Below are 12543 nucleotides of genomic sequence, written 5' to 3' on the forward strand. Positions count from 1 at the left end.
CAATTTTTGCTTTTGCTTGATCTTTGCTACCCTTGCTAAATTTTTTTTTGCTTAAGCTGAAGCATAATAAATTCTACTCCAGCCTTTTACCCTGATTCTGTATGTATCCCTCTGTTCCAAATGTGTTTCTTGTAAACAACAAGTAGGATTCTAACTTTTAATCCAGTCTGCAATCTGCTTCTATTTTATGGGCAAGTTTATTCCATTCACATTTATAGTTATAATTACCAGCTCTGTATTTCCTTTCATCCTATTTTCTCCCCTATATATACTTTTATCCTTTCTTTCCACCCTGTCCCTCCTTACTAATATTTTGTTTCTAACCCTTTCTGCCCTCTTTCTGCCTTCCCTTCTATTACTCCTCCTCCCTTCTCTAATTCCTTTCTCTAGTGTTTTTGCCCTATCTTTAATTCAGCCTCTCCCTTTTCATTCCCCTCTCTCCCCCTTGTTTCTCTATAAGGTAAGATAAATTATATGTATATATATATGTATATATATATATATATATGTAAATATGGATATATTTTTCCTGGTTTACCCTGCTATGCTTCTCTTGAGTCCTGTATTTGAAAAGCAAATTTACTGTTTAGTTCTGTTTTTATTTTTTTCAGTAAGAATGATTGAAAGTCTCTTACTTTATTAAAGGTCCATCTCCTTTCCTGAAAGATGACGGTCAGTCTTACTGGGTAGTTTATTCTTTGCTTCTTTAATATGGAAACTGCTAAATCTTGCTTGATTCTGACTGCAGCTCTTCAAAATTGTTTTCTTCCTGGCTGCTTATAATATTTTATTCCTGATTTGGGAGCTCTGGAGTTGGCTATTATATTCCTAGGAGTTTTCAATTTGGGATTTTTTTTAGGAGTAAATTGATGGATTCTTTCAATTTCTATTATGCCCTTTGAACCTAAGATATCATGGCAGTTTTTCTTATAATTTCTTGAAATGTGATGTGCAAACTTTTCAAGTTTTCATGTAGTCCAATATTTTTTAAATTCTCTCTCCTAAAACTATTTTCCAAGTAAGTTTTTTCCAATGAAATATTTCACTTTTTAAAAATCATTGTGACTTTGTATTATTGTTTCTTTATGTCTCATGGAGTCATTAGCTTTCAACTGCCCAACTAATTTTTAAGGAATTATTTTCTAATTTGTCTTCTCTACACTTACCTCTTTCTTTAACTCTTCCAGGGATTCTTATTGGGCCTTTCTCCTGAATGTTTTTTTTTTCTTTGAGCCTTTGGATGTAGCTGTTTTCACATCATTATTTTCTTCTTCTGAATTTGTATCTTGGTCTTCCCTACCTCCATACTGTTTTTATTGTCAAGTTCTTTTTGTTTGTTGCTCATTATTCCACTCTGTCTCTTGATTCTAGAGTTAAATTGGGCTCTGCTCACCTGGGGTTGTGTAAGCACTGTCCCAAGCTTGAGATTTTTTCTTTTTATTTTTTCGTCATTGTAGATTTTCTGCTGCTTTCAGGCTAATTCTGGGGGGTCTCAAAGTTTTCAGTGCTTTCCCTGATAACAGGGAAAGGCATGATCATTGCTCTCCTTGTCTGTACTCTTGTTTTTTTTTATCTAGGAAGGGCCTTGTTCCCTTTCAGCCACAAATGCTGGTGCTCCTCTTCTTTTTGGGACTGGGACCAAGTTCTGCATTGACTTGTGACTGACCACAAGGGCTTCTTTCTGTCCTTGAACTGCAACCCAGCAGTGCAACCCAGAACTACAGACGAGCAATAGAGTTACCAAACATCACCAGGTCCTACATCCAGTGCCAACAAAAGGTTCACTATTATCTCTTTCTCAATCTTGTCCCCACCCCAATCTCTGGATTGAGAGTTCCTGAAGCTGCTGTTACCATTGTTGCAGGAACCTCAAAGACCCACCACTTGTGTGGCTACAGTTGCCTCTATCCCAGATCATAGACTTCTTTTGCCTAAATTGTCTTCATTTGGGTAAATTTCTCATATTGATCTTCTGTTGAATCTACTGCTCCAGAATTTTTTTTGAAGTATTTAAAAGATGTTTGAAAAGTTATTTTGAGATCATTCAGCTACATTGCTGCTTCTAATCTTCCATTTTGGCTCTACTCCCCTCATCTTCCCAGTCTTAATAGGTATTTCTCCTATTACAGACATTCACAGTGAAGACATCTTAAAGCAGGTTTTGGTAGTTGAATTGGGATAGAATGTAATCAACAAAGGAGAGAGTTTGGAGAGATAGGAATAGACATTGGAACTGGGTTTTGAAGAGTAATATTAGGGGTTTGATAAGAAGAAAGAAATAACTAAGCAAAAAGAAGTCAGGGGATATGAGAAAAACTAAAAGAATGCGGTGTCTTTGAATCCAAAGGAAAATATATTCCAAGAGAAGAGACAACAGTGTTTAAGTTCTAAGCACTTTAGGCAGTGTTTGAGATGCTGTTCAAATTGCAAGGGGATGGTGAGGGAAAACAGACTTCATATTTGTCTATTTTTCAACTAATCTAGATTGATAGAGACAGAAGATAGGGTGATAGCTTAATGTGGTAGAAGAATTAAAGAAAAACTTTTTAGGATGAGGGAAACCTAAATAGAAAAGAATTGCTTTAAAGTGTGATACTGAAGAAACACGATAAGAGATGATTAATGAAGTAAAGTCCCCAAAGGAATTCAGAGGGGATGGGAACATGTATATAAGTGGAGAAGTTAACACTGCCAAGAAATACTTTATCCTCTAAGTTAGGAGGAAGATGGAGAGAATAAGTGGTCATATTGAGGTTTTAGGCATAGAGGAAGCTTTTCAAAAGGATGGACTTTAAACTGTCTTAAGTGAGATAGTAGAGTGGGTAATTTTCAGTAAGTATAAGGCCTGGAGGTGGACTTGAGAATTTGAAGAAGGAAATGGGTTGAGATAATCATTGTGGAGAGCTGAATAGAACTGCTGACCAACAATAAAGGCCCAATTTAAGTTATACATGTTTATCCTGGGTGAAGTCAGATGTATTGTGTGACTTTCTCCAGCAATGCTAGAAAATGGAAGAAGAGATGGTTGGGTGGGTGGATATACCTACAAGCTTAAGAACGGACTGGAACATTTTGTGTATTGATGAGGACCAATCAAAAAAGAATAATTGGGTTTCCTGATCACCAGTCTTTTAGCTTTAACCCCACATGTTGCTAGAGCCATTTGGTTAATTTTCAATCTTGGGTACTTTTCTCTTTTATAGTTCTTCCTGTGTCATTCCTAGGCTGTCTTAGAGACACTATAGAAATGTGAATCACTGAAATCTCATTTTAGTCTTACTAGAAATAACCATGTTGAGAAGATCCCAGCATTTATGAAAAAAAACCTCACTCACCACCCTGAGTACTTCACCATCCATCACCACCCTCTCAGCTCTTTTTAACTCACAGTACAGAAAAATCAGGGCTGCAATTAATAATCACACAATCTTAAAGGAAATTGTTTCTTTTAATAGATAGAAAACAAAATAAATTTGTCAAGATCAAAAATTAACAAAGCAGAATCATCCCTTTATTGACTGAGAGAATAAAAAAAAAAAAAAAAAAGCTATGGATGGGAGAGTAGAAATCAGATTTTAACTCCAGTATTGTGGCAATTTGCATCAGCTTTCTCTGGCATCTGGGTGGGGTGTTCCAGGCAGCAGTAATTCCACTTTCCCTAGTTTGTTCTGGCAGTGGCAGTTCCTTCAGGGAACTATCTTCTTCCTCCTCATTAATGATTTCACTGCTGACATTACTAACACACACAGGCCACACACACATCCTCTTCAGGTACTTTGCTCACTTTTTAATCTCTTACAAGCTTTTGTTCTGTATATTCCTTTAGGATAAGAGAGACAGACAGGGAGGCACTAAAATAGAGACATTTAGACTTACAAAAAGACACAGTGAGAGAGACAAAGATTCAGACTTATTAAAAAGACAGAGAAAAATAGAGCCCGAGAGCCAGAGATCAGAGATGGACAAAGATGGGGAGAGGAGGAGAGAAAAGGGGAGGAGAGGAGAGAGATTCTGATTGACCACACCTTTCACTTCCTCAGTCCTGACACACAGGCTTCTGAAAAAGAACAGCAGAACTTCAAGGAAATAAAGGATTTTAAGAAATAGAACTATAGAAAGCATATGAAGCCAGATTGAAGCTAGAATTTGTTTTGGTTTTGGTGATACTGGTATTGTTGCTTAAAAATTATTCCTTTTTTTAAATTAAAACTTTTATTTTCAAAATATATACATGGATAATTTTCAACATTCATCCTTATAAATTTTGTGTTCTAAATTTTTCCCTTCCTTCCCCCCCCAGATGGCAAATAATCCAGTATATGTTAAACGTGTGCATTTCTTCTATACACATTTCCACAAATATCATGCTGCACAAGAAAAATCAGATTAAAAAGAAAAAATGAGAAAGAAAGTAAAATGCAAGCAAACAACAAAAAAAAAGACTGAAAGAACACACTATGCTGTGATCCACACTCAGTTCTTAGTCCTCTCTCTGGGTGTAGATGGCTCTCTTCATCACAAGATCACTGGAACTGTCCTGAATCATCTCATTGTTGAAGAGAGCAATGTCCATCAGAATTGATTGCCATATAATTTTACTGTTGCAGTATATAATGATCTACTGGTTCTGCTCATTTCACTTAGCATCAGTTCATGTCACTCTCTCCAGGCCTCTTTGAAATCATCCTGCTTATTGTTTCTTATAGAACAATGATATTCCATACTATTCATATACCATAATTTTATTCAGCCATTCTCCAACTGATGAACATCCACTCAGTTTCCAGTTTCTTGCCACTATAAAAATGGCTGCCACAAACATTTTTGCAGACGTGGGTTACTTTTCCTCCTTTAAGATCTCTCTTGGTTACAAGCTCAGTAGAAATGCTGCTGGATCACAGTTTGATAGCCTTTTGGCCATAGTTCCAAATAGGTCTCCAGAATGGTTGAGTCAGTTCACAACTGCACCAACAATGTATCAGTGTCCCAGTTTTCCCACATCCTCTTCAACATTTGTCACTATCTTTTCCTGTCATCTTAGCCAATCTGAGAGGTGTGTAGTGGTACCTCAGGGTTGTAATTTGCATTTCTCTGAATAATAGTGATTTAGTGCACCTTCAAAAATAATTCTTTTAAATCAATTTATATTGTCATTATTTGTGACTTTGTCATGAAGAAAATCTTTTTAAAAAATCATTCCCCATGATTTTCAACATTCTTATGTTTACAAATTGAAGAAAAATTATTTTATGCAAAGTGGCAAATAAAACCAAGCTTTCCTTAAGAATAAGCTTTAGATCATATGTATGCCATCTGAATGTAAAAAAGTCTGGCACAGTAGATGCAATTCTGGACATAGAGTCAAGAAGACTATCCTCTGATATTAATTCCTACCTCTGATATTAATTAAATATTTGGTCATGGAAACTTTTGCTAACCTCTATAATCATCAATTTCTTTTTCTGAAAAATAATGAAAATGATACCTGTAAAACCTAATTAACAGGGTATTTCAGGGCTCAAATGAAATAATGTATATAAAGTACTTTGAAAATGTTTAAGTGAAATATGTGTCATTTATTAATATCTGTGAGATACCTAATTCAAAAGGGAAAAATGCACATTGTAACAGAAAGAAAGCCACAGTTTAATTTTTGTTTTTTCTAGGGAAAAATTACTGAGTTGATTTATGAGTTTTTGTTTTTCTAAAGTGATTAAAAATATTTGCTATCATGACTTTGGATTTTCAAAGATGTAAAAGTTGATTTTCTTTACAAAACTTTCATCCACTTAAATATGATATGAATAACTAAAAGATTTTTTAAAAAAGAAATACTTGCTCTTTGCTCTGCATTTCTGACAACAAGTATGCAACATTTAACTGGAAGTAAAAACAAACTTCTTAGAACTAAATAAAACCACAAAAATATATTCCTGTCAAATTCTAGCTTTAAACAAGTTGGAAACTTTTTGAAATTGTTGAAAAAAGTCACCACATTTGTCAAGATAATCTTTGGCAGTTCAATTCACATGAAGGAAGGATTTGTAGAACTTGGAACAAATATATACTATCTTTCATGTTTTAAGATGATATGTTGACCTACTGTCAGTGAAGGCTTTATTTAATTTTTCTACAGTTAATAGGGACTCACTTTTGATGACATCTGGCACCTTCTCCACTTGGTCTCTTACAACATTGCATCAATAAAATTATTGACTGAGATTAAAAATGCCCTCAAATTCAGCAGGACAGAGTAGAACTAATTGGTTCACATGGGATAGGATCCTTGATTTTGCAACTGTGCTGTATACTATTATAATAAATATAGAGTTATCCAAGCATCCAAGTATTGGAACATCATATGGGAAATAATTGTGAAAGAAATAATACAGTTTACAAAGTGTCTATCTCACCATGACATAATGTACCGTGAGACTCTAGATTCCTATGAAGTATTGTCTGTTTTTTGTGGAAAGAACACTAAGACTTGGAATCCAAATTCTGAATTAAATTCTGGCTTTGAAGCTTATTAATTATGTGACTTGGGCCATGTCATTTAATCTCCTTTTGTTTTATTTTTCTTTTTTATGCAAAACATTTCCATAAAAGCCATATTGTAAAAGAAAACAATAATATTCTATCATAATCACATACTACAACTTATTGAACCATTCACCAAATGATGGATGTTCCCTTAATTTCCATTTTTCCCCTGAGAAGAGAGTTACTATAAATATTTTTATACATATATGTCCTTTTCATTTAAAAAAATCATTTTGGGAGATTTGTGACTAGTAGTGATATTGTGATATTATGCACGATTTTATAGTTTTATCATTTATCTATTGGAGCATGGCTCTTATTTTTGATAAATTTGACTTTGTTTCCTTTATGTTTGATAAATGAGGTCCTATTATATAAACTTGCTTCAAAATTATTTTTACAATTACTATTGCTAACTATTATTTCCCATTTATTCTATTCTATCTCTCCTTTTACCGTGTTTCTGCTCAAAAGCATTTTGTTATTGAACACTCCTTTCTCCAATATGCCCTCTTTTCCCCATAAACCATTCCCCTCCTACTTTTCTGCAGGGTAAGATAGATGTCTGTACCCCTATTTCCTCTTTGAGCCAATCCTGATGACAGTAAGGTTCCCTTACTCCTTTCCTTCCCCTCTTCCTCTCCATTTTAAAAGCTGTTTCTTGCCTCTTTTTTATGGTAGATAATTCACACCATTCCACTTCTCTTTTTTCCTTTCTCCTAGTACATTCTTCTCTTACCCCTTAATTTCATCATTTAAAAAATATTATCCCTTCATATTAAATTCACATCTGTGCCCTCTGTCTAAATACACTCTTTTTAACTGCCATAATAATAAGAAAAATCTAATGTTACAAGTATCATCCTCCCAAGTAGAAATGTAAACAGATAAACCTTATTAAGTTCCTCATGATACCCTTTCCTGATTATTTCCTTATGCTTCTCCTGAGTCCTGTATTTGAAAATCAAATTTTCTATTCAGCTCAGGTCTTTTCATCATAAATGCTTGAAATTCCTCTATTTCATTGAATTTCCATCTTTTCCCCTGAAGAACTATATTCAGTTTTGCTGGGTAGATGATTCTTGGTTATAACTCTAGCTCTATTGTCTCTGGAAAATCATATTCCAATCCCCCATATCCTTTAATGTAGAAGCTGCTAAATCTTGTGTTATCCTGACTGTGGCTCCATAGTACTTAAATAGTTTATTTGTGTTTGCAATATTTTCTGTTTGACCTGGAAATTCTGAAATTTGATTATAATATTCCTGGGATTTTTCATTTTGGGATCCCTTTCAAGAAGTGATTGGTGGATTCTTTCTATTTCTATTTTACTCTGTGGTTTTAAAATATCAGAAGAATTTTCCTTGATAATTTCTTGAAAGATGATGACCAAACTCTTTTTTTTTTTAAATCATGACTCTGAGGTGGACCAATTATTTTAAAATTATCTCTTCTGGATCTATTTTTCAGGTCAGTTGTTTTTCCAAAGAGAGAGTTCACATTTTTCCTATTTTTTCTTTTTCTTTTGGTTTTGCTTTATTATATTTTGATTCTCATAAAGTCATTAGCTTCCATTTGCTCAATTCTAATTTTTAAGGAATTATATTTTCTCAGTGAGCTGTTACACATCCTTTTCCATTTGGCCAGCTTTGCTTTTTAAGGCATTCTTCTCTTCATTAGCTTTTTATATTTCCTTTTACACCACTCTCAATTCTCTTCTTAATTTTTCTTCTATCTCTCTTACTTGATTTTCAAAATCCCTTTTGAGTCTTCCATTGCCTGAGCCCAATTTTTATTTTTCTTAAAGGCTTTGGGTGTGATTTTTGTTTTCTTCTTCTGGGTGGGTGTTTTTATTTTACTTGTCACCATAGTAAATTTCTGTGGTAAGAATCTTTTTTTTTTTTTTAATTGTCTGCTCATTTTCCTAGTCTATTACTCAGCTTTTAACTCTTTGTTAAGATAGGGCTCTTTTTCCAGGGGTGTAAAGTGCACTGTCCCAAGCTTGCTTCAGGGATTTTGTACAGCGTTTTTAGGGATTCTTCTAAGGACCTGACCACAGGCACTCTTTTCTGCCCTGAAATTATTAGGAGTGTCCCTACCCCACTGTAGCTGTAAGATCTAGTGTGCTAAAACTTCGGATGTCCCTAAGCCTCTGGGGCTAGGACTAAGGCTGGGGCTGGGACTGGATTTGGGATCGGGATGCACACTGCATGGGAACTACACACTGGACTCCTGTCCTGGTTCCACCTTTTCTGCTTACCTTCTAAGTCATTTTTGGTATCTCTGGACTGAGAGATCTGGAAACCACAGTACTGCCACTGATTCAGAGGTCTATAGCCCATTCTTACTTTGCTGGTATGAGGCTGGGGCTGGGGCAGGATAAAGGCCTATACTGGAACTATATGTTGGACTATATGCTACCCTTGTAGTGTGCTTTCTAGAGCCCCAGTGCTGTGATGCCAAAATATGCCATTTGGACTAGCTCTCTGGAGGATCTCAGGACCAGCCCAAGTCCTTGGTCTTAGTGGAGTAATGATGAAGCAGGAGACACATGAGAATGGTCAAAGATGGAGTCCTTTTATTTCAAGTCTTCTCAGCCCCTAAATACCTTAGTACAATTATATCACTATAGCACACAGTGTGCTAACTATAAACACCCTGCTATTAATATGTAAATGCCTCTCTTTACTTTAAGTTTCCCTTGCTTCAAAAGTAGAACACAGGTGGTCATGGCTCCCTGACTTCTCAGGAAGGGTCAGACATCCCAAAGGGAGATGAGAGCCAAACCAGACATTGCCAACGGGTCCTTCTGGGCTGAAGGGTTTTATATCTCACCAAGAGTTTCCTCACTATTTATGGCTTTCTACATACCCTGGTACTACAAATCTTTCCTGCTGTTCTTAGTTTTCTTCAGATGGAAAATGTTCTTTTTGGATGTTCTGATGTTCTAAAATTTGTTTAGAGTTATTATTTAAAGGAATTTGGAGCAGTTTAGAGTAGAGGTCTGGTGAGTTCCTGCCTTATTCTGCATCTTGGCTCCACTTCTCCCAATTTTCTTATATATTATTAGAAACAAAAATGTTTACAGTACCTGTTTCAAAGCATTGTAAAGTAATTATAATTTTATAATTCAAAGTTGTTATTTTTGCATATTAAATTGACACTACTGACTTATCTTATCCCTTCAAGGATTCAATAAACTTTTGTTAAGTACTTAATAATTACAGAAAACTGAGGTAGATACTGGAGCAGATATAAAGTGAGGCAGTGAGCATGAAATAATGAAGAAAATACTAGAGTTAATTTGAATCCTACACAGGGATTTGCTCACTGTATGAGCAAATCATTTATTTTAGTAATTTTTAATGTAGCATTATAGTAGGTTGCTCATATCTTTCTTCCTCTAAACCTTAACTCTATCTACTGTGCCATCTAACATATAGGTGGTAATTTAAGCTATGGAAACAAAAGTGTATTCTAAGATGAGACAAGGAATAAGGACATTACTTTGAATAACAACCAAATTAAGAGGTCAGGAAGAAAAGAACCAGAGAAGAAACAGAATGACTATTTAGAGAGTTTAGAAAAAAATCAGGAAAACATACTGTCTCTGAAGTCAGGGGAGCAGAGATCACATAGTTATAGGGAGTGCTTAATAGTGTAATATGCTGAAGAAGGGACAAAAAAAGTAGGGGCTAGAAGAAGACAATAACATTTTATAATTAGCAGTGAACTTTTGGCAAGAAGTTGCAATATTATGTTGAGGGTGGGAAGGTCAGATTGGAAGTAGATGAAGAAAGTTGATGGTAAGGAAATAGAAGTATTTAATCTTTTCTTCCCCAGAATGTTAGTAGTATAGAGTAAGAAGAAATGAAATAGTATTTGGATGCTAGAAATATCAAAGAAATATTTTATTTATTTCTTCAAATATTAGAGAAACTTCAATGTTTTGGGGAAAATCCGAAGATTCAGTGGCAAAGATAACAGGATTTAGCACTGAAAGAAATTATTGAGAATTTTTTTTGTATATCTCCCTCTTTCTGTAGCTTAGATCAGAAATTAAATGACTTGTCACACAGCTGGTAAATAGCAAAGCCGGTGGTTTAATTTAGGTCTTTTGACTACAAATCTAGTAATTTTTTTCACTTTTCCATAATAAAGAGGGAAATTGAAGATGTGTGAGACAGGATAAATGATTGCTGGAGAAAATAAATAGGAAAATTGCCTTCACAGCATAAATTAAGCCATAGTCATAGGAAATTTGTAAATAGGATTATATAATTTGCAAGAAGCATTTAGGGGAAATCCCAGAATTATATTTCTCCAAACTACACCCTATTTATGTGAAGCAATAATGTCTAATATGAAACAAAAGTCCTTTAAATTTAGAGTTGTGAAACATCAGCAGTAAGGAGAAGTAATACAACTTTGATGATAATAATAATAATAATAATAACTTTGATAAGTTAGGAACAACAATGACTACAAAATAAAAATCTCTATCTAAGAATAGTAATCTCCTTTAAGACATATCCTACTTGGTTTTAATCACCTTTGTACATTAATATTTTATTTATAATAGAAATGTCTCTGGTTTGGGAAGGATTTCATCAGTTCCTAACCATACCAGATTAAAAAAAAAATCATCTCTCTACATCATCTCTGACAAGTTGTTATCCAGCCTTTGCTAGGAGGCCTCTGTTGAGAGGAAAGTGATGGGGGTTGAGGTCCCTTTAAGATTCCTCTCTGACTGCCCAACCCCCATGGCTGACCTTGATTCACAAATCCTGGTCAAAAGCACCCTTTTGAATATCCAGGCCCAACCCCACCATCAACTCAGCTTCCCCTGTCCCCCACTGGATCTGAGATATCTGAAAAGCCCGCCTAGAACTTGGGGGTACCTCCCACAATCCCTTTCTAGGTATAAAAGAACCAAGCCAGAGCACTCTCTTTGAAGGAACCCTCCCAGCCAACACATGGTATCCTTCCAGTCATGTAAGGGTTCCTTTCTGCCCAGTGGCCACCTCTGGCCCTAGCGTCTTTCTAACTGAGCTTTACTTCCAAATTTCTACAATAAACCTTTTATTTATCAATCTAGGTTTTTGGGCCTGTAAATTCATTTATAGGGGACACTGCACCTCATGGGATTATCTTACTATCTATGCACCGACAAACGGGGTTCCCCCTTCCCCTCATTAAAAGTACTGCCTATCAAGCAAATCCACTTCACTTTTGATTTGGTGATTACATTTTTCCTTATATTGAACTTACATATGTGCTTCATCTTTTTATTCATTGTACATTGTTCTTTTCTCAGGAGCCAAGAAGAACAAAGCAAATGATTCTTCTTACATAATAACCTTTCTTTAAAAGAGTTTTATTGGGAAGCACTTATAACAACACCTATAAGTGCTTCCTAGTAAAGCTCTTATAATTGGTACCATACGTTTCTAGATTTTTCTGGATATTTGTCTTTGGGTTCCAAAGGTCCTCCAGAAAAGATCCTCAGAAAAGCTTCAAAGTATTCCATTGCATTATAGAATAATGCTTTCTTCTGTGGGATTACACTCAATTTTGCAGAGTGTAAGCTTATATCTTAGAACCTGTAATCCTAATTATAATTAATATTAGAACTGTTTCTTTCTAGATGCTTTCAATATTTTTTCTTTTCTTTGAAATTGGAGCCTGGGGCTATGCCATTCCTGGGCTTAGTTCTTTTGGGGTTCCTTTCAGAAGATGATCCATGGATTCTTTTTATTCTTATCTTATTTTCTAATTTTAATAGATCGGGACAGTTTTCATTTAAAATTCCTTAAAATATAATTTCCCTGTTTAAAAGGAAAAAAAAATCATGATCTTCAGGGAGATACACTGATCCTGTAAGGCTGGAGAAACTGAGGCAAGACAGAGATTAGAGGGCTTTTAATATTTTAAGAGTGGAGAGTAGAACTGGCGGCCATACCCAGAGCTAGGGACTCTTGTCTCAAAGCATTCAATGAC

At 35.1% G+C, this 12543-nt stretch overlaps 1 protein-coding gene across 1 annotated transcript in view; it reads left to right on the forward strand.

Moving 5' to 3' along the window:
* TNFSF13B (TNF superfamily member 13b) overlaps window positions 1-12543 on the forward strand; it is a 57202-nt gene that overhangs the window by 19866 nt on the left and 24793 nt on the right. The gene's annotated exons all lie outside the window — the stretch shown is intronic.

This window comes from Sminthopsis crassicaudata, chromosome 3, assembly GCF_048593235.1.
Source record: "Sminthopsis crassicaudata isolate SCR6 chromosome 3, ASM4859323v1, whole genome shotgun sequence".
Classification (NCBI taxonomy): domain Eukaryota; kingdom Metazoa; phylum Chordata; class Mammalia; order Dasyuromorphia; family Dasyuridae; genus Sminthopsis; species Sminthopsis crassicaudata.